This window comes from Protopterus annectens, chromosome 12.part0 (assembly GCF_019279795.1).
Source record: "Protopterus annectens isolate FY-2018-M chromosome 12.part0, PAN1.0, whole genome shotgun sequence".
Taxonomy (NCBI): Eukaryota; Metazoa; Chordata; order Ceratodontiformes; family Protopteridae; genus Protopterus; species Protopterus annectens.
In genome coordinates, this window is record NC_056746.1 from 391,146,393 (window position 1) to 391,167,270 (window position 20,878).

The following is a 20,878-nucleotide window of genomic DNA, read 5'->3' on the forward strand; positions in this document are numbered from 1 at the left end:
CTGGATGTGGCAGAGTTAAAGATGTTAAGATTTGCACTCGGTGCGACTAGGATGGATAGGATTAGGAATCAGTATATTAGAGGGTCAGCTCATGTTGGACAGTTTGGAGACAAAGCAAGAGAGACGAGATTGCGTTGGTTTGGACGTGCTGAGGAGGGATGATGGGTATATTGGAAAAAAGATGCTAAGGATGGAGCTGCCAGGTAAGAGGAAAAGAGGAAGGCCTAAGATAAGGTTTATGGACGTGGTGAGAGAGGAAATGCAGGTGATTGGTGTGACAGAGCAAGATGCAGATGATAGGAAGAAATGGAAAGAGATGATCCGCTGTGGCGACCCCCTAACGGGAAAAGCCGAAGGATGATGATGCCATAACAGATGTTCAAATGATCACAGCTGCAGTAGGCTTAGCTATATGGATTATATCTTGCCAAGGATATAACAGCTGGACAGCTTCCAAAGCTTCAGGGAACCATCCACATGCCCAAACTGTCAGGCACCTTGAGCAGAGCAGAGCTGACAATAAGGCAAGTTTGGTTGCCAAACTCTTCAAAGCTTTCCAGCCAACAGAAAGAGGGTGTCTGAGCCCTGATAGCACAATGTCAGGAAAAAATAAAAATTAAAAAAATACACCCTGGCATAAACTACATACTAAAAAGCAAGGGAATGGAGGGAACATCTACTGGTATGGTAAGTTTACTTACGCACTATGTTCATCATACTGATTACTGCTGCAGCAGCCTTAGCTAACTGGGTAAATTATCCTAGTTAAGTCCAGGAGTCCTGAAGAATGGTCCTTGCAAAACCTGATCTATACCCTAGAGAAGGAAGCAAGCTTACAGTGCTTTGTAAAAGTATGTACAGAGGACCAAATTGTTGTTTCTAGAATACTTCTACAATCCAACCCTTTACAAAAAGCCATATTGTAGATGAAACAAGGCCCAAGTAGAGTGGGCCTTGACCCTGCCTGAAACAGCTTTGTTGTGGGGAGAACAAAAGGCAACAGCCTTAGACAACTTTTTAGAAATAGTCTATTTTGACACAGGTTGTCCTTTATTCTAACTTACATAGGAAATGGAGAATTATCTGGAAGATTTAGTTCCGTCAAGATAATACCAGAGTTGTGTGTGGACATGCTAGGTATGGAGTATACTTTCTCCCTCACTTTTGGGCTCAGGAGAGAGAGCAGGAAGATGGATAGTTTGACTTACAGTAAATTCAGATACTTTTAGCTCAAAGAAGCCCTGCCCCTGTGGAAAATGAGGTAGGGTTGACTCACCATAAAAACTTGCAACTCGGATACTCTTCTTGCAGAGATCTGAGGAATCAGTAAAACTGTTTTCCATGTTAAGAACCTCAAGTCAGCCAGGTTAGCCGTTTCAAATGGAGCAACTGTTAGCTTCTCAAACACACAATTAAGATCCCAAAGAGGGGCCACCGATTTTCTTGAAGATGTCTTATACAAAACCTTTTTCAAAAATGTTTTGACATCAGACTTCATTGAAAGAGGAGGATCCAAGGGCAGAAATGGCTGAGAAATGAACCTTGATAGAGTAGGAGGAATAAGTATAGAATAGTAATTCTCACAAATATTGTAAACCAGGGAACAACTAGCCCTAAATGCGTACTGGTTATGTTGCTAGCACCAACTAGAAAACCTTTTCCATTTGCTAATATATGGTTTTCTAGTAGCAGTTTTCTTTTTGTCTTGATTTGTACCTACTACACATCATCAGAAATGAGGTGCCTAAAAGGAATTAAGACCTTATCATCCAGGCAGTCAAGTTGATTAGTGTTGTGGTATATAAAACACTTTTGTTCTTGTGTGAGTAGATCATTTTTGTGAGGAAGCTTGTGGTGATTACCCTGGCCATTTCCAAAAAAGGGGAGAACAGTTTCCTGAACCAGAAGAGTGTTACCACAATGATCTTGGGGGATTCCTTCTGAATCTTCAGAAGTACACTGGACAATACAAGAAAAGGGTGGAAAAGAGCACAGGAACATTCCCCATCCAAGGAAAATAAAAGGCATCTATCTTCCAGGTGGTCTTGTATGACGCCAAAGAGCAGAATCTTGCCAGACGATTGTTCAGAGAGGAGGCCAAAAAGTCTTCTTGAGGAACTCCCTACAGATGGAACAAATTTTTGAAGACCCCTGATCTAGTTTCAGTTTGTGAAGGTCTGCCCTTATCCTTCTCAGCTTGTCTGCCACACAATTATGCTTTGACAGAAAGTGTGACACACGTGAAGTAAGATTGTGTTGTGAAGCTATAGTCCAAGCTAACTTGGCTAGCCTGCAAAAGGAGTACAACCTGATTCTCCCTTGCTTGCTGAGGCACCACATGACTGCGGTATTGTCTGTAACAAGTTGAAGAGGACCTGGGGACCAAAGATGATTCAGGGAGTTGAATGCCTTGATCAGGGCAAGCAGGTTTAATATACTTATTTGCTTGCATCTGTACCACACACCTTGCTCTTTTATCCCTCCTGAAACTGTTCTCCAAGCAAAGTCTCAGGCATCTGTGGTGACTGCTTTGGAACATAGAGGGAGAAGGGGAGACCTGGATTTAGGGATATATGTGGCCTCCATCAACTGATTTATTTTCTGCAAATCTCAACAATGGGATTTGAAGAAAAAAAAAAAGGGTGTTGTTGTTGGGACCAGAGAGACTTCAGACACTGCTATATCTTTCTCATGTGGAGTCTTGCCAAGGGTATCACAATAATCACAGAAGCCCAGAGACCCAAAATCCTTAGGTATTTCCTCGCAGTACCAAAGTCTGAGTGGAAATCCCTAAAAAAGATATATTTTTTTTACTCTGGAAGAAAAGCTATTTATACAACGGTGTCTACCTGACGTCCCAGAAACACAACCACGTGAGGAGTCAAGAAAGACTTTTGAATGTTCTCTTGGAATCTTATCTTTTGCAAGATACCTGTCACATAAGACAGAAATTCCTGACACTTTGAAAATGACAGTGCAAACCTAAGTAAGTAATCTAGAACTACAACAAGAGGGTAACAGGTTGTGAAGTAACATTATTTTTAATTTGGGCACTAGTGCAACAGTTTTAGGAAAGAAAGATCCCAGAATTGGTCTCAAAGCATTTTCTTTCATTGGCACTAAAAACATCCTTAGAACTGGTTTTATCACTCCCTGGGACAGCATGTGATGAAGGACAAGTGGAAAAAAAGAGTCTTGTCTGAAAGTTGAGGAATTACCCCTGTAAAGGAGGAATTTTCTCCCATTATGATCTGTAACCTTGAATAATCTTCAGAATCCACTTCCCTGAAACTGTTGCCAAATAGAAAGTGGAGATCCAGAGTTTTCCTGGAAGACAAAAGGGATGCCATGATGGGAAAGAGGGAACAAAGTCTCTTAAATAGCCATTCTGACTTATTGGACTGTCCTTGGTTTTGGGAGTTTCCAGAATTCTTCCAGGAACCCCTGTTTCCATTTCTTCTTAGATGACCGTTTACCTGCATTTTGTTGAAGCTACTTATTTCGTTTCTTACAAAAACTGGATTTTAGTTAGAGAATACCTTGAAAATTTTGGAAGAAGAGGGTTGAAAAACACTTGAGATTCCTTGTGTCAGTTTACCCTTGTCATAAGACTTTTTGATCATCTCTGTAGCAGAGGAGGCAAAACTAAATTTCTCTGTAAATAAATAATCTAAAATGTCATTTTTGTCATCATCTGGGAGGTTCTGAGAATGCAGACATGCAAACCTCAACAAAACGGTACCAGAGGCCACAGCCCTTGAAGTATCAACAAAGTCATACACACACTGTATACAATGAGCACTGACTTAAACAAAGGAAGAAAATAAATTATTTAAAGCAGATTTTTCCTCACAAGAAGAAAGTGCAAAAAAAAAAAAAAAAAAAAAAAAAAAAAAAAAAAAAAAAAGAAGTTATGTACTCACCATAACATTCCATCTGAGTAGGTGGCTTCATTTGTCTGCAACCTGTGGGTCTTGGATCCGATATCGGATCTGAGCCAGCAACTTGTTACATAGCTAATGGATCCAAGCTCCTAGCTCCTCCCCTCACCCATAATCCCCTGCCAACCCTCCATGACCTCAGATCAAGTTTGCCCCTCTGTGGATACCTGAAAGAGGTATTCCAATAAAACAACCTACATAGATCAATTCTGAAGGCCAGGGGGAAGAAGGGGGGGATGGTTGCAGACAAATGAAGCCACCTACTCAGATGGAAAGTTATGGTGAGTACATAACTTCTTAATCTGGAGTAGGGACTTCATTTGTCAGCAACCTGTGGGACAGAGTCCCCAGCTACCTGAATCTTGGGCAGTTATCATGGAAGGATATTGCGGAGCACCATGGAGCCAAAGGATGCTCTCCCTCTAGAGATTACATCCAGTTTGTAGTGGTTAATAAAAGTATGAGATGAGGCCCAAGTGGCTGCCGAACAAATATCATCCAACGGGACTCTAGATTTAAAGGCAGCAAAAGTAGAGATGGAACGAGTGGAATGTGCGCAGACTCCTCCAGGTACGGGTCTCCCAGCAGCTTTTTACGCTAAAAGAATACATTGGGAAATCCAGCGTGACAAGGTGACTTTTGAGACTGCTTTCCCTAAAGTAAATTTGACAAAGGAAATGAACAGCTGGTCGGATTGCCTGTGACCAGCAGTCCTATGAGTATAAAAACGTAGCTGCCTATGTACATCAAGTGAATGCAGCTTGTACTCTCCTTTATTCTGATACTTTGGAAAGAAGACCGGTAGATTTATGGATTGATTTATATTGGATTCAGATGCTACCTTGGGAAGGAAGGAGGGATTGGTCCTGAGGTACACCCTGTCTGGATGAATGATCAAGTAAGGAGGTTTCACAGAAAGGGCTTGAATTTCCGTAACTCTTTTCGCTGAAGTAATGGCTACAAGGAATGCTGTTTTCCAGGACAAGTATTTGAGGTCCACTGAAGCGGCAGGCTCAAAAGGGGGAGCAGTTAGGGCTTGAAGGACTAGTGAAAGGTCCCAAGGGGGTACGGCTTCTTTGATAGGGGGTCTAAGCAGGAACGTACCCTTGAGAAAGGTTTTGCACAATTTGGCCGACATCAAAGGCCCTGTGTCATGTCCTACATGGTAATGGGAGATGGCCGCCAATTGTACTTTGACTGTTGAGCAACTAGCGCCTTCCTGAAAGAGTCCGGTGAGGAAGTCTAGTATGGATGGAAGAGGGGCAGTAAAAGGATCTAGATTATGATGCTCCGCCCAGACGGAAAAACGTTTCCATTTACTATGGTACACTTTCCTGGTGGAGAGTTTATGCGCTGCCACGAGGATGGCTTTGACTGGTGAAGAGATACCGGGAGTCCTAACTAGGAGTGGAACTGGAGCAACCAAGCTGTCAGCTTCAGATTGTCCAGATTTGGGGTCGGTAAGCCTGATGGATGGGAGATTAGATCCGGACTGGGATCCAGAATCCAGGGAGGATTCACTAGGTGAGACCACAGGTAAGGGAACCAAGTTTGCCGAGGCCAGAATGGGGCAATGAGGATCATCCTGCTCCCCAACCGCGAGGCTTTCTGTAAGAGCTTTAGCATCAGGGGTAGAGGAGGATAGGCATAAAGTAGACCGGGCGGCCAAGCATGCACCAGACCATCTCTCGGAGTTTCCCCTGGAGGGGGAATCAGAGTGAAGAAATTGTCGCATTTGGTGTTTGAGGGAGAGGCAAAAAGATCGCAGCAGGGTTGCCCCCAGATTGCGAATATCTGCTTCGCTACTAGTGGGTTGAGAGACCATTCGTAAGGGGAAAGAATGGTGAGGCTGAGTTTGTCCGCTAGAATGTTGGCCTGCCCCGGAATGTGCGTTGCAATCAGAAAGCCGTTGGTGGAAATCGCCCATTCCCACACCCTCATGGCCTCGTGGCATAGAGGGTAGGACCTGGTTCCCCCCTGTTTGTTGATGTACCAGACAACAGACATGTTGTCCGACTGAATTGCAATAGTTCCTACGGGGAGGAGATTCTGAAGTGCTTGCAACGCAAACAGCACCGCTCTCATCTCCAGAACGTTGATATGCAGGGAGGTCTCTGTGTCGTTCCACATGCCTTGGACTGTCCTGCCTGAATAATGCCCCCCCCACACCCGAGGCGGGAGGCGTCCGTTGTCACCGTGGTGAGAGGGGGAGGAGTGCAGAAGGGTCGGCCAGTATGGAGATCCGGAGCATGAAGCCACCATAACAGGGCCCTCTTGCAAGCCTTGCTGATAGTGATAGGGTGATGGAGAGGAAGAGACTGAAAAGACCATTGCACTTGAAGGGTCCACTGCAGTACCCTCATGTTTAGGCTAGCGCATGGGAGGAGAGTTATCGCTGCTGCCATGGAGCCCAGCGCCCTCAGGACCAATTCCGTCGGTGGGGCTTCTGACTGGAGGATGGCCCACACATGAAGTTGCAAATTCCGCAGACGTTCCGAAGTCAGGAAGGCTCGTAGATCCCTGGAGTCTATTCTGGCTCCTATAAATTCTGACTTGTGTCGGAGCAAAGGAAGATTTGTCCGCATTGATCGTGATGCCTAACTGGGGGGCTAGGCGGAGAAAGTAATCTCTGGCTGAGCAAAGTAGATGCCTTGTTGGGGCGGTCAGGAGCCAGTCGTCCAGGTACGGGAAGACCTGCATTCCCTGGAGTCTCAGGTGGGCCGCTATCACTGCTAAAACCTTGGTGAACACCCTGGGGGCTGTGGTGAGGCCAAAGGGAAGGACCCTGAACTGGTAGTGACTGGCTCCCAGCTGGAAGCGGAGAAACCTCCTGGATTATCTGTCCATTAGAATGTGGTAGTACGCATCCTTGAGGTCTATAGAGCACATCCAATCATTCTCCCGCAGGAGGGGGAGAATAGATTGAAGAGTGACCATTCAGAATTTTTCCTTGGTTACCGAAAGGTTCAAGCGGGAAAGGTCTAGAATTGGTCTCAAGTCCCCCGTCTTTTTTGGTACCAGAAAGAACCTGGAGTAGAACCCTAATCCGAGCTGGTCTTGGGGGATGGGCTGGCTGGCTCTTTTTTCTAGCAGCTGCTGGATTTCTGCGGCTGCAGCCTCCCTCTGATCGGGTGGTACATCGGGGAGGTTCCTGATTTTGGGGACATGAAGCATTGGAATTTTGTACCCTCTGGATATGATTCGAAGCACCCAGCGGTCTGACGTGATGGACTCCCATGCCGCTAGGTGCTTCGAGAAGTGCCCCCGACTGCCTCCAGAGTGGAGCAGCTGGGCAACCCTTAAGGGCTGCTACGTGGGCCGGTCAGAGAAGGATTTTCTGGACCCAAAGTTTTTCGGAGCCCCTCTGCCCCTGGGACGGCGTCCTCCCTGTCCTCCTCTGCCACGGAAGGACTGGTTGTCCAGAGCGGGTTGGGAATGTTGCGATTTCCGGAACCACATCTTCTTCTGACCCTTTTGGTTCTTCGAAAAGGACCACTGGGGAGCAGAGAAGCGGACTCCGATGGCAGACAACGTCTTCCCATCCTTCTCGCTCTGGACTAGCGTTTTGTGAACTGTTTTGCCAAACAGGGCAGAACCATCGAAAGGGGCGTTCGCAAAGGACACTTTAAAGGGCTCCGCAAAGTCACAATGCCAGAGCCAGGCCTGACATCTCATGACTAGGCCCGCTCCGCTAGCTCTAGCGGCTCCCTCAGTGGGGTGGGACAATAGCCGCATAGAGGTATTTGAAATGGATCTCAGAGTGGCCATTTGAGTGGAGTACAACTGCTTGTCCTCCGCCGACATGGACTTGGGGGGGGGGGGCAGCATATTCTTTGATGAGATCCCGCTGCATCCTGATGACGTGTGCCATATAGTTCAGGGACCTTACCGAAAAGGTCGCTGAACTAAAAACTCGCTTCCCAATGCAATCCATCGAGCGGGACTCCTTGCTCGGTGGATGGACTGAGCGGCTCTCCTGAGCTAGTTCCCTCTTCGTGGCTGCCGCCATCAACATGGCATCTATGGGGGGACCCTTGCTCCAGTGGGACTGGTCTGCAGGGGGGCTTAGTATCCGGTCCGGGTGTTTGGGGGCTGGCTCCACGGTGTCCGGTTCCTTCCACGCCCTGGTGGTAATAAGGTCCACCAGGGGGTCGGCCGGAGGGGACACCCAAGAGGTAGATGGGCCTGCTTCGAATGCCTCCAGAAACACGGACTCGTCGGAGGAAGCCTTGGGGGCAGACCACCCACCTCTGATCCTAAGCATTTCCATGATGTCTCCAAAGGAGACATCCTCAGGGGGTGATCTTGGGGAGCCTTCCCCTTCATCCAAGTCCGTGTCCTCGGTTAAGGACTCGGGGGAGTCCACGTGTCTCCTCTTACACTTGTGCTTGCGAGGCACTTCCTCGGGGGGGGCTGTCCGAGGAGGTCTCGCCAGCAACATCCTGTTCCAATGGAACAACCTGGGACATCGAAGCAGGCTGTCCCTGTGGCCGGGTGATGGAAGCCTGACCCAGCAGAGAGGGAGTGCAGGGTGGAGCCGAGACAAGGGCCGGGGGTCTGGATGCTCTCGACAGAGCCCTCTCCACTACATCGAAGGCCGAGGGGGAGCAGCTCTCCCTGGGCTCCGAGAGCAGACTCCCACTCGGATCAGATGAAGGGATCAGAGCTGGCGCCGAGGCCATCAGATCCGAAGGACCAGTGTGCTCCGACCTGGATGGAGCCGAAGGCACACTGAATCCCTCGGATCCGAAGCTCGGCCCACGGCTCCGAGAGGTCGGATCCAACAGACTTGAGGGCAGGGTCGGATCCGAAGTACCAAGTACTGTCGGTGCCAACCCACCCCCGGCTCCGATGCTGCCCGGCTCCGAACACTCCGAACCCGGGAAGCGGGTCAGAGAAGGAGCAATCGGAGCAAAAAAGGGTGTCGAGCTCTCCCAAGAGCACTCCCATCTGCAGCTGGGCCTGGATGAACCTTTGCATCATCCGGTCCAAGTCTGCGTCTGACATACTGTAAGTCGATCTCGACGAGGCCACCGAGGCAGGCCTGGAATGCCGCCTCAATGACTTCGACTGAGATCGGGCCTCTTCCTCCTCGGGTCCTGGGGAGAAACAAGGAGATCGGAGCCAAGGAGGAGGAGACCTAGAAGCTGTGGAGGGAGATGCCCGCTTAGCTGGCGGGGCTGAAGCGGAAGCCTTGGCCCATCGCTTGTGGTGCTTCTCCCTCCATTTCTTCCTCCTGGCCTCCCTGTCCTCCGGTGCTTTAGCGGGAGTTTGAGTCCCAGCCGAAGGAAGGGGGCAGGAGTGGCTACCACCACAGGCTGTGGTAGTGCCACGGGAGGAGCGGGGGCCGAAGCCGAGTCCGGGGGCAAATGTCCCGCCAGAACCAGCTTCGACCTCCGCTCTTTCAGTGCCCTGGGGTTGAACGCTGCACAAATGGTACAGCCTGAGAAGAGGTGTTCAATCCCAAGGCACCGAACGCACCGAGTGTGGCCATCAGCCGGGGAGAGCTTATGGCCACACTCGGTACATTTTGAAAAAATGGCTTTTGGGGCCTCAGCCATACTTGAGGAAATAAAAGGGAGTACACAGACACACAGGCCCCAAAACACTAACTAACACACACACACACACTAACGGCCAGCGAAGGGAGGGAAAAAACTATAAAAAAAGATATAAAAAATACAGGGAACCTGACTCTCACACACTTTTTAAAGCTAGCGACAGGGAAAGACGAAGAAAAAATACACTTATCTGAAAACTCGCTAAGAGCTCGAAAATCCAGCTACTCACAAGCGCGGCAAACTAGATCTGAGGTCATGGAGGGTTGGCAGGGGATTATGGGTGAGGGGAGGAGCTAGGAGCTCGGATCCATTAGCTATTTAACAAGTTGCCGGCTCGGATCCGATATCGGATCCAAGACCCACAGGTTGCTGACAAATGAAGTCCCTACTCCAGATCATTCCTTATACTTTTACAATTAGTCAGGACAACCCTTAACATATGAACCAGATAGTTCAAAATTCTGAAAACCAAAGTTGCAGGAGCATAGACTTTTTTCCCCGTACTCATCAATAATCTTCCTGTCATCAGAAATGTTGGGATTGGAATAAACTGTATATCAGAAGAAGAATTAACTAAAGCTTTAGCTGCTAGATCAGGTTTGGGAAATGTGTATAAAAAGTTAAAAGACTGAGAAACTTTATACATCCTATCTTCCTTTTTAAGAGCAGCTAGCTGACTGTCCAGAAAAATGCAAAAATTAACATACGCATCCTCAAAGGCAGACAAAACTAGAGGAATGGCTGCAGGTTCTGGAAATTTCTTCTGTAACAGCTTCTGAGACTGAGAAATGTCAATGTTTTCCCAGTGAAAATATTGGCACATATTAGAAATAGTCTCAGAGAAACTCCAGAAGGAGAAACAGAAACTGAGCTCTCATCCAAGTCTGAATCAGAAATCTGGGGAGAAAACCCTATATCTGTCCCTTCATCCTCCTGTCTACAGTCATAATCTTGAACCTGTTCAGGAAATATTTCTTTCTTTTACCAGAAACTACCTTAAAAGGATCAACAGCTTGAATTAAACCCTTAGCCAGACCCAGTAAACTACTCCTGTCTAAGGAAATTTGAGGAAGTTTTCTGCTTCTTCTCGACAGGAAAATATGGCTAACAGGGTTATTGGTAGTGGCAGCAGTTTTCTTAGGGATGAGCACAACATTCCAATAAAACAGGAAAACCTTCCCTGTTCTCTCTCCTAGGAGTGACAACAGTGGCGGCAGAAGACATGGTTAGCCCCTGGTCCACAGTGACTGTAGGAATACCACCAGAAGGATTTTAGGTAAAAGATGAGTGGTCTGAGGCACAACAAATTGCCACAGTGGTCACCCACTTGCGGCTGAAGCAAATTGCTAGCCTGCTGTGATAGCAATGGTTGTTTACTTAACTTTTTCTTTGTTGTGGCTGAAAGGAACAACCATGGGACCGACCGTTCTCATTCCCAAGGAAAACAAGCAGCAAATGCCGGTAAGAATAAAAAATCTTAAAAGCCCCTTTTTTTCCACAGACACAGTAAAAAATACTTTAAAACACTATAACAGCCCACTGAAGTAAAATAAATACAATTTCTCCACAGAAAAATAGTTTTCAGTTACTTTAAACAACTTTTAAACTGAGGAAACAAAAGAGCACTTCTGTTTAAAAGTACAGTAGCCTCATGACAGTCCCTTAAAACACAAACTCCTAGCTTTAAAATAACTTTCCTGAAAAGGAAATACATAGGCAAAATTATTAAATAGAAGTTTTTTTCCCCCAAAGTGAACTTATCTCCCTAGCAAAGATATAGTATAAGCCAACAGTCAATCCTCAAAAGTCTTAGGTGAGTGTACTAGTGGTCAGCAGTAAAGCTCTGAAGGGCTTGGCACTCAAACATATATTTTAGTCAGCTAAAGCTGCCTGTGACTTTAGGTGTGTGGAAGGTGGCCTGAAGCTTTGGAAACCATCCACCTATTGTATCCGTGGCAGAATATAACCAGTATATAAGCTATGGCTACTGTAGTCATATCAATAAGATGCACATCAATGTTTGATTGTCTAGCCTTTCCCCAGTGTCCACAGTCTTTAGCAAGGTGTTGCCCACTGACATCAAGACCTTGCAAGTGGATCTTCATGCATTCCCTTACCTACACAGCTCCTGGTAGCACTATCCAGAAAGACCCTGACAAAATTCCTACAGTGTGTACTGCCATGGCAGCAGTCCTTGGGGATAACCACCAAATGGGTCAACTCATCAGTGATGAAAGATAAAAAATCATATTAAAGCATCTGCAAGAGATGAAAGCAGGCACAGCTGTAATTCAAAAGACAAACAATATGATACAGAATATGGACAGATCAAGGTAAAACTTAGTGAGCATCTTAATCATCTGAAAAGGAGCTAATGGTGCATATGTTATTTAAAAAGGGGGCACAAAGTAAGCTCTGTAGTTGACAAACACTGCAAATATAACAGAAAAAATAGCAAGCACTTCTACCATTAATAGGTTTACAACTGCACCTCTGAATACTCTAGCCTTTACAAGCACAACAACAATCCATGTTATCACATGTATATACCAAAACCATTTAACTCCTCTGATTCCCAGCAGTCAGTACAGATGATCAAGGCAATCAACTGTCACATTGCAGGCAAATCGAGCCTGAGACACTCAGACACTGGACTACAGGAAGCAGCTTGTTAACAGCAAATAGCTTTATTCAGCTTCTATTTGGCTAGTGTAAATATGAGCAAGTCATTTAAAATGTGTTCCCAGGTGATCCCTGAAAAGGAGCACTTATGACCAGTAGGCTTACCTGGTTAACAGTTAAAAAAAATGAATCAACATTTTCAATTTAAATTTCACAGCTTCTAATGAAACTAATTTTTTCTCTTTATGTTCAGTGTGGTACTTGTGTTTCAGTAATTTGTTTTTATTCTTTGTAACTACACTAAAAATACATAACTTCATTTTGTATACATATAATCACAGTATAGAGTTCTGTTTCTGAATTTCAGAAAAGGAAATGTTTGTTTTCTTATTCTGGTATGGAAGGGGAGAAATTACGTTAACTACTGTATGTGGAGCAGTAACAAAAACAGAAAAGTCAGATAAATGAGGAAGGATTACTTTTTGTGCTGTGTACCAAATATTTGTGTGTTTTGGGGGGAGTTATCATGTGGTCATCAAGGTAAGAAAAGTCTCTCAAAAAAGACGTAAAGTGATATTCCTTGTTTATAAGAAATAGTGGCTAGAATTCACACACTAGATCTGATACTTTGTAAAGACTAGTGGATGATTCTAGGAAGAAAACTGAGACCGTAGAATACATTTGCTGAAACAGGCGGAAGATGGGACACGTTTTGTACAGATGAGCAAAGAGGCATGGGACAGTTGTGGACTTGCTAGTGTTGCTCCCTCAAAGCTTTTGGTTCCTGGCTGGACTAATTTCGATCTAGAGTCTGAATGCCCTTTCTTTGTCAGTGTAGTTTTTTGTTTCTCACTTGTTCTAGTTTATTTCCAGATCAAAAGACATGCCATAAGAGGTACAGGCAATTCTCTAAATCAATGATAGGGTATGTATGTTGTGTGAGTGTTTGTGCATGCATGCATGTATACTGTAATGGGCCAGCCTCTGCCTTTTATCCACTGCTTGCTGAGATATGTTCTTGTTTCTGCTCCTCTGTGACCATGAACAGGATAAAATTGATATCAGGATAAATGTTTCATATTCAGAATCAAATCTTTTTCTGCAGTTTATCTATATATATATATATATATATATATATATATATATATATATGACAGGATTGAAAACCTCATTAGAAAATACTTATCTTTGCCCAATACTGTTACTGTGTTATCTCCTGTATGCAGTGGGGATGTGATAATCCCTCACACTTCAGATTCTATGATGAGTCAAAGGATTCCAATCTTATTGTCCCTGAGGTGGACATGAATGAGGAGTCTGCATCTTTTCTCTGGATGATAGCCTCCGCTAGAGATGCCCTGAGGCTTGTAAGGAACAGTTTGTACTAGCCTCAAGCCCCTGTCCCCTCCTCCCAGAAATGCTCAGTGAAGTTGCTTGGGAAGAAGGTTGAGAAGCCATGAAAGCCTCTCCTATGCAGCCAGGCATTCTGAATGCCACCAATGCAGTGTGGAGACATCTTAACTCTACTCAATTAGGCCATCTCAAAAAGCCATAGGTTCTTTACAAGCTCCTGTCCGAATGGTTATAAACAATTTAATGACATCCAAGTGCAACACGATGCCGCAGCAATTTGCTGTCTGACTGAGGAGGAGTCAAGAAACTGTAATCCTCTACAATGCCGGGGCTTATAGGCCCTTCAGCAGTTAACTCACCTTTCAGAACCCCTGTCCCAATTACAACATAATGCTTTAGAAATGCTAGATATGTTTCTGTAGTTTGAGCTTAAAAGATAATTTCCATGTGAGGTACCATATTTTATTTGCAATTTTTAACACCTTTATTGAATTATCACTTAAGACCTAGACAAACATATATTTATATAAAAGAAAACAAACCATGATAACATATTCACGGTTACAAACATTATTCACATACATTGTTTTATACAATTATTGTCAAGCCACATTACATAACTTGCTCAATTCCTGCCTTCCCTTAAACTTCACTCCTCCAAAACATTCTGCATGCATTGTTCACACAGTTTTCTATTCTTTCTATGTAATTTGTTCCTACCCTTTTCTAAAGATCCCACATTGTTATTTTATCAATATTTACTACTTTAGATATATTTGGTTTATACTTTGGCTTCCATATCTTAGAAAATGCTTTTTTGGCAGCCACCAGAATTAAACTTAACAAGCCCTTGATATGTCCAGGCAAGTCAGCCTGTATCCCAGATCAAAAATCATTTCTTTGGTTACACTCAATTTGCTCCCCCAATACTTCTGACAGAGTACTCTGTAGGGAATTTTAAAGTCTGCCAACTCATTACACTCCCAATACATCATGTTCTCAGGCACCTCTTTATTCCCCATCCACAGAAGACGCTCTAGCTGAGAATCAAACGGGACAACGTCTTGCTGTGAGGCGACAATGCTACCGCAGCACCACTACTGCGGGTATTGTACAATACTTTATATGCCTTACTAATTATCCCTTTAACAGCAACTTCTGTTCTAGATTCAACTAAAAACTCTACCAGACCAGTTCTTTCATTTAGTATTCCACTATCCCTTTCCCCATACTCTGGCATCGATTCTTCATAGGGAAAGCAGCCTCTAGCCTCCAGTCCAAATGTCTTCTTGGCCTCTTCCCATTCTATTACCTTTCAGTCTCTTTGTTCCAGATGCTTCAGTTACTTTGCCAGTTTTCTCCAGTAAATTCCACATCCTCTTGCCTTTACTCTGTACTCATAATTGCAGTCAACACTACCTGCAGAATCTTTCTCTATTCTTGTGTTGGCTCAGTTCTTAGAATACTTTTTTGCTACATTATGAATATAATATTCCATATAGCTGTTGCTATTCTCCTTAAGGAGAACTCCCTCCCTTATTTCTTAACCCCCCCCCCGCTTCATTATCATCCCTTTTCACTTTAAATTATAGCTTTCAGTTTGTGTTATGTATAGCAGCCTTAACTCTGTGGCTCTAAAATATTCCTTTAAATCATGTAATCCTAAACAAACTTGTTCTATTGGAAAGATCAACTTATCCCACTTGACCTTTGCCCTCTTTCCCTCCCAGATAAAATCCTTCAGCTCTAATTGCTGTTCTCAAGTTCTACTCTGGTTGATAAAAATATGCCAGACCTGTATATAAAACTAAAGGGACTAAAAACATTTTCACTGCCTGTATCTTGCTATCCAAATAAATAAACAAGAGCTTCCAATTTCTAAGTTTTTGTAATATCTTTATTTAGTCTCTTCTCACATATCCTTAACTGCCATGACAGAATAATTTTTTCTTTAAATAAGACACATCTTTATTAAATTATCACACATCACATATACACTCTTACATTTATATAAATGAAAGCAAACCATATTGACACAATTCAAGTTGCAAACATTATACATTGCAAACCACGTTGACACAATTGTAGTTGCAAACAATACACATCATTTATAGTCTATTCGGTCATTGCCAGTCAAACATTGTACAGCTCATTCAGATCCTGCCTTCTTTTAAACCTTGTTACTCCTCTGTATATATATTGCTCCCACAATTCCTATTTTTTTCAATGTAATTTGCTCCTACCCTTTTCTAAAGATCCCAATTCCAGTTGTTTTATCAATGTTATTATATCTGCTACTTCTAGTAAAGTTGGTTTAGAGTTCGATTTCCATTTTCTAGTAATTACTTTTTTGGCAGCCACCATAATTAGACTCAGCAAGGCCTTACTATGTCTAGGCAAGTCAGATTTTGTATCACAGCTACAAAAAAAATAATTTCCTTAGTTATACCAATTTGCTCTTCCAGTATCTCTGGCAAACCTGTCTGCAGGGAATCTTTAAACTGTAACAGCTCATTACACTCTCAGAAAATATGTCCCAATTTACTCTATCTTCCTCATCACACTTCCAACATTTGCTGTCTACCAGAGGAAAAATTCTTTGGAGTCAACTGCACTCTGTTGCATAGTTGGGAGGCATACAAATATCCCACATTGTTTCTTTGTGAATTGCATATCCAATCTCTCTTTCCATCTTTTTCTAACCTACTTTAATTGATTCTTATACTTATCATGCAATATTTTATATGCCCTACTAATTACTCCTTTTTTAATGGCAGCTTCTGTTCTAGATTTTACTAAAAAGTCTACCAGTGCTGGTCTTTCATTTAGGACCCCCCCCCAAATTTCATTCATTTGCCTATACTCTGCCTATACTCTGACATCAATCCTTGATAGGCAAGCCAATCTCTAAGCTGCAGTCCAAATACATTTTTGGTGTCTTCCCATTCTATACCTTTCCCTCTCTAGTTATTTGTTCTCATACATTGGTTCATTTGCCAGTTTTCTCCAATAAATTCCAGCCCCCTCTTGCCTATTGTCTGTATCCCTAACTGCAGTCATCTCTATCAGCAGAATCTGTTTTCTCCAGTCTGTGTTGTCTTAGTTCGTAGAATACTTTCTGCTACTTTATGAATACAATATTCTGTAGAATTATTGTTATTCTCCTTAAAGGTATGCATCCAAAATCACATTCTCTTTTTGTTTCTTGAGCTTCTCCCCTGTTTTATCATCATCCTTTTCCACCTTGAATTATAGTTTTCTGCTTGTGCTATGTATAGGAACCTTAACTGTGATGCTCTGAAATACTCCCTTCAAATCAGGTAATTCCACTCTGCCTTGTTCTATTGGAAGAATCAGCTTATCCCACTTGACTGTTGCCGTCTTCTCCTCTGAGATAAAATCCTTTAGCTCTTTATTAATTGCTATGCACAGCTTCTCCTCTGGTTGACAAAAATATACCTGACGTGTATAAGACTAAAGGGACTGAAAACTATTAATATACATATAACAAAGCTCCCATTTTCTCAGTTTTTGTATTATCTTTTGTTTAGTCTCTTCCCACATATCCTTTTTCTCAGTTTTTGTATTATCTTTTGTTTAGTCTCTTCCCACATATCCTTAGCTGCCACACCAGAACCATTTTAATCCGTACTCCTAAATATTTAATTTTACCATTTCCCCATATATATATGGATACTGTTGAACCAATTTGTGTGTGGGTACATAATTTGCCGATATTGCCTTTGTTTTAGCTTCATTAATTTTGTAACCCGAAAAGATATGAAACTGTCTCAAAATGTTCCACAACACTGTAATGTCCCTTTCTGGTTTTGTCAGGTATAAAATAATATCTGCAAATAGAGCCAGCTTTTCTTGACTACTACACAAGTTATATCCTTGAATTTCTGAGTCTCTCTATTTTCTTTGCCAATGGTTCTAAATACAATACAAATAAAGTGGAGAGGACACCCCTGCCTGGCTCCTCTGCTCAAGCAGAAATTATCAGAGGAACCCACTCATTTTAATTTTAGTTTCCAATCCCTCCTATATCCTCCTAATCAACCTTATTAGTTTATCAGGGAATGCAAATGCGTCCACTACCCTGCTCATAAAGTCCCACCTTACTTTGTCAAATGCTTTCTCTGCATCAAGACCCAACAAAAACAGTGGTATTTTCTTACATTGCTTCCCTCTGGATCATCTGTGTTGCGTTAATGTTCTCAAATGTTTGCCATCCCTCCACAAAACCACATAAATCTATACCTATAAATTTTGGCATCACTTTTGCCATTATAGACATGGGTGGTGCAGTGGTTCAGAAGTTAGTGTTGTCGCCTCACAACAAGAGGTTCTCTGGTTTGATTCTGAGTTGGGGTGCTTCGGTGTAGAGTCTGCATGTCCTCCCTGTGTTTGCATGGGTTGCCTCTGGGTGCTCCGGTTTCTTCCTACATTCCAAAGACACGTGCATGGAGCGTTTCTCCCCGGGCCTCTGCTGAAAATGAGCTCTATCCCAGTTGGACTTTCCCAGTAAACAAAGGTTAAATATTATTAGACAAACACTTTGTAATCACAGTTTAGTATTGAAATGAGCCTGTATAAAGCCGGATCTTTACCCCTTTTAGGTATTACAGTTACCATCACTTTCTTCCGGGATGTTGGTACTTCTCCTATTAAAATACTGTTAAGCAAAACCCTCCAGATCTTTTATCAGTTTTTCCATCCTAGCTTCCAAACTTCCACAGGAATTCTATCTATTCCTGGGGATTTTCCTGTAGACTGGTTATACATCATTTTTATCTCATATCCTGTTAGTAACTGAGCCCCATGTACCTTTAACTTTGGCATATTTAATACTTCCGTAAACATTTCCATTTGTACCTTTTCTTGATTTCCAAACTTCTCTGCTTTATTCAGACTTTCATAAACTTCTAAAATATCTCTAATACTTCTATAAGATCTCTTGTTAGCTTCCTTGTGATAGGCTCTCTAAGCTTGGTGACATCCCTTTCTACTTTGCCTGAGTTGTTGTGCTGAAAGTCTTTGTGATCTAGAGTTTTCAAAAAACAGTTGCTTGACAGTAATCTTTCTAAACATTCTGCAGTTGCTCCTCTTGTTCTGTGGGATTCCCCCTATTTTGCAGTACTTTAATATTTGTCCGTCCCTCTAAATAATTTTTGCTACTTCTTAACCATATCTCCCCTTTCATTTATTTTCAGCCTAGGTTTTAAACTCAACTTTAATTTTATCCCACCCCTAGCTATATTTTTAGAAGAAATTTCTATCTTCTCTAATAGCTCCTGAATAATTTCCACTACCCATTCCTTAAATTCTTCTCTTTTGAATGGATAGGTGGGAAAGTGTGAGTGTTTCATTTTTATTTCATTACCCTGTATTTTTATTTTAATTAATGATACATGATCTGAAATAGTTATTAGGTGCACATCAAGACCTTTAATTAACTGCACGTTCCTGTGAAATGTAAATTCTGTCTGGCCTAGCCCCGTTTTTGTATCTTGGAGAATATATAAATTCACTCCAAACTCCTAGTATTGAATTTACAACTTCCAAGACAAATATTTTCATAAATTTCTTCAAAAGTCTGCCCTCCTTTGTTATATTTTCCCTTCTGGGCCCTCCCAGATATACCTTCACTGTTCTGGATCAAATTCCGGTTTCCACCTATAAATAATATTTCTTGATGAAAGCTGATTATTTCTCCAAAAAATTTCTTAAGCTCCATTACAGCAGTTTTTGGTGGAATATAAATACATGACAGTGTAATAATCCTCCCTTGCCAGCAGCACCTTAGTACTACAAATCTACCAATATTATCTTTTTTTATCCTGTTCTGTCACTACTGGATGATCTCTTGCAATTAATGTTAAGGACTCCTCTTTTCCTTTGTCCCAGGTATTCTGCTGAATAACCATTCTGAAAACCTTTCTTTATCAAATTCACGTTTAGTTCTAAGTGCGTCTCCTGTAACATAACTATTTGCATTCTACATTTTTAATATAGTTCACTGCCTTTTCTTTTTTGTATTTATCTGTGAGACCATTAACATTTAAAGACATTACAGAAAGCATCTTTTTCTTTAAATATTATTTTGCCCCAACCTTTTATGTACAAAGCTTTTTTGTTAAATGTCTAGTTCCAGCTTTTGTGTTACATGCAAATACTATTTGGCAGATTAATCTTTTATACATTTTTTCTTGTCGTCTTCATTTGAGCCAATGTCGCATCTTACAAAACTTTTTGCTTTATTGAAATCTCTCAAACAAAACACAAACACACTCCAATACCTATTAACTTAACACACAAAACTATGTACATCTTCAAATACTGAAGTTTTATCCTCCTAATAGGAAAATGCAGTTGTGTACACTTACCATAAATGTAGATGTTCGAATGTATTCACTGTTGGAATCCTGAATTGTGGGATTTCTTGCTGTGGAAGCCCTTAGCCAGCCTAAGTATCAGAGTAAAAATCTCCCTCCTCCTAAGGCTGGCGGATGTCCTATCCAATGTCAGTATACTTGGGTATAAAGGGAGCCAGCCGCCATGACATCAGTTCTTTTCTTGCTCCCTAAAAGGTAGGTGCACCCAGGATGAACCACAAGCAAGGGTCCAAGGCAGGAAATGGGCCCTGCATGGAGAAAATCCATGGGGTCCTTTGATTAGTGGAGAAGATAGACGCAGACTACTACTGTAGGCACAAGGGGAAGGAGGCAGGAAAAGAAAACTGCAACACTGAATACACTCAAATATCTACAGTTATGGTAAGTGTATACAACTGCACTATGTTCTTCATGTTTCATTGTTGCAGTCCTGACTTGTGGGATGATTCGCAAAAGCTGAGATGTGGGTGGAAGGAATATTATGGGAAAGAGAGGATGCCCTGCAAGATGGCAGTGCCAAAAACTGCTCCAAACTTGGAGAAGTGTTACAAGTGGTAGTGTTTGGTAAAGGTATGCAAAGGTATGCACAGATGACCAGGTAGCAGCTTCCAAAATGTCTTTGGTAGGGTCCCCTTTCAGGAAGGCAGCAGAGGTAGCAGTAGCCCTAGTAGAATGAGTCCTGACAGCCTCAGCTGACTTTTTACCATGATGGCTGCAACAAAAGGAAATACAGTAAGAAAAATGCTTGCAGATGGTCCGTTTGGAATCTGGTTTCCCTTCAGAGCCACTGTCAAAGGATACAAAGAGTTGGTCAGATTTCCGGAAATATTTAATTCTGTCAAGAAAGTAGCGGAGCTGTCTGTGCACATCCAAGGAGTGAAAGATTCTCTCCCCCTGGTTCTGAGGACCGGAGAAGAAGGTGGGCAAGTGTATAGCTTGATTCAATCATGTGTCTGTGACCACCTTGGGTATAAAGGATGGATTAGTCCTGAGTGATACTCTA